The sequence below is a fragment of the Schistocerca nitens genome, unplaced genomic scaffold (assembly GCF_023898315.1).
Source record: "Schistocerca nitens isolate TAMUIC-IGC-003100 unplaced genomic scaffold, iqSchNite1.1 HiC_scaffold_229, whole genome shotgun sequence".
Lineage (NCBI taxonomy): Eukaryota > Metazoa > Arthropoda > Insecta > Orthoptera > Acrididae > Schistocerca > Schistocerca nitens.
In genome coordinates, this window is record NW_026045770.1 from 1 (window position 1) to 2,500 (window position 2,500).

At 57.9% G+C, this 2,500-nt stretch overlaps 1 non-coding gene across 1 annotated transcript in view; it reads left to right on the forward strand.

Moving 5' to 3' along the window:
* Window positions 1-1,497: 1,497 nt before the first annotated feature.
* The window catches only part of LOC126222402 (small subunit ribosomal RNA), a 1,909-nt gene continuing 906 nt past the window's right edge, over window positions 1,498-2,500 (forward strand). The window contains exon 1 of the ribosomal RNA XR_007543312.1: window positions 1,498-2,500. This exon is cut by the window's right edge and continues 906 nt beyond it. This is a non-coding gene — a ribosomal RNA (small subunit ribosomal RNA).

Sequence of the window (2,500 nt, forward strand, 5' to 3'; positions counted from 1 at the left end):
CCTAACCCACGTTGCGCCCAAACCTAACCCACGTTGCGCCCTAACCTAACCCACGTTGCGCCCTAACCTAACCCACGTTGCGCCTTAACCTGCCCTGTAATTGTTAGTTATATGAATCTAGGAATTCGTGTAGCGTTGCCTAATTGCAACCATCTCAACATAGTTCACTTCGCGCACACTGTGGTGTTCTGCGTATTGATTCATTTTACGGTGCGTACCCTCACATCTTGCGAGTGTTGCTTACTTTCCACATGGTCCCGCTATCCACTGTATTGTGTACTGCAATAGGACGTATATCGCCCCCGCCCCCCCCCCCCCCTCCCCTCCTGTCACCTCTAGCTCGTCGGTCAGGAGTTCGCGTGTTGAATGCGCTTCGCAGCTGTGCAATGGCATTCGCATACGTACGCTGGCCACCTTCCACGTGTTCTTTCGTGCACACGTCGCAGCGTGTATGTATGCTGATGGAGTGCGTCGTGACACACAACATCCAGGCATGCAAGACTCGTAGAAGTCGCAAATGTAGATGGATGTCTACGTTTGCTGCCCAAGTTACGCAAATGAACTGGAAATCCGTTGTTGCGCGGTTGTTCGCGCTGGAGGTGAATCGTTGATATCGACGATCGGTACAGGTATTAACCGGTTGCTTCAGCGACACCCGTCATACCCACGAACGTGAGTGGGCATGTGGGTATGAAGCGATACGCGGCGGTGGCTGGGTGGGACCGTCCCCGGCCGGTGAGGGGGGGGCGCCCGGCGTGCTGGCCGCGCGCTGCGTGGGCGCACGCGCGGCAGCCGGCTGGTGGGGGCGCCCAGTGGCAGGCGCGCCGGCTGACGGAGGCGGCAGGCGGCGCATCTGCGTGCCGGCGCACCCAGCGCGCGGCGCCGTGCGGCCAAAGTGGGTCCTCCCGGGCCCGGTGCGAAGCGCGGTGGACATCTGCAGTGTGCTGGTCCGATTGAGGACTGTGTGCGTTGAGGATGCGCCGCCGCCCGGCACTCGGCGCCGCGACGCCGTCTGCTGCTCGGTCGCCCCCGCGGTTCTCGCAGGTGGTTTGTATCGCAGCTGTGCGGATGTGTTGGCGCGTGCGCTGTGCTGGGAGAGTTCGCTTTGGCACCCAAGTGGGGCTCTGCCCCTCTGTGGCGCTGGCGTTGGAGCTGCCCGGTCACTGTTTGTGGCCGCGTGTTGTCTCCCGCCGGCAACACCACGACAGCACGCTCCCGGGCCTCTGTCGGCAGCGGCAAGCTCAGTTGGGAGCACGGGTGGTCGCACTGAAAGCGTCTACTCGCCTATCTCCGGGCGATTGCGCCTCTCTCGAACCCGACCAAGTACTTAGGACGGCGCTGCGCGCCGCCGGGACCTGAGAGGGTTTCGAGGTGTATCGTGCAGGGGAGCCCAGCCTCCTCCTGTTTGCAGAATAATTGAGCGGACGCTTGCGTGTTCGCGCGGGCCCCCGGGACACACTCCCGGGCGGCCGGCTGCTCAGCTCTAGTTGACGCAGCTCCCTGGTTGATCCTGCCAGTAGTCATATGCTTGTCTCAAAGATTAAGCCATGCATGTCTCAGTACAAGCCGCATTAAGGTGAAACCGCGAATGGCTCATTAAATCAGTTATGGTTCCTTAGATCGTACCCACGTTACTTGGATAACTGTGGTAATTCTAGAGCTAATACATGCAAACAGAGTCCCGACCAGAGATGGAAGGGACGCTTTTATTAGATCAAAACCAATCGGTCGGCTCGTCCGGTCCGTTTGCCTTGGTGACTCTGAATAACTTTGGGCTGATCGCACGGTCTTCGTACCGGCGACGCATCTTTCAAATGTCTGCCTTATCAACTGTCGATGGTAGGTTCTGCGCCTACCATGGTTGTAACGGGTAACGGGGAATCAGGGTTCGATTCCGGAGAGGGAGCCTGAGAAACGGCTACCACATCCAAGGAAGGCAGCAGGCGCGCAAATTACCCACTCCCGGCACGGGGAGGTAGTGACGAAAAATAACGATACGGGACTCATCCGAGGCCCCGTAATCGGAATGAGTACACTTTAAATCCTTTAACGAGTATCTATTGGAGGGCAAGTCTGGTGCCAGCAGCCGCGGTAATTCCAGCTCCAATAGCGTATATTAAAGTTGTTGCGGTTAAAAAGCTCGTAGTTGGATTTGTGTCCCACGCTGTTGGTTCACCGCCCGTCGGTGTTTAACTGGCATGTATCGTGGGACGTCCTGCCGGTGGGGCGAGCCGAAGGCGTGCGACCGCCTCGTGCGTGCTCGTGCGTCCCGAGGCGGACCCCGTTGAAATCCTACCAGGGTGCTCTTTATTGAGTGTCTCGGTGGGCCGGCACGTTTACTTTGAACAAATTAGAGTGCTTAAAGCAGGCAAGCCCGCCTGAATACTGTGTGCATGGAATAATGGAATAGGACCTCGGTTCTATTTTGTTGGTTTTCGGAACCCGAGGTAATGATTAATAGGGACAGGCGGGGGCATTCGTATTGCGACGTTAGAGGTGA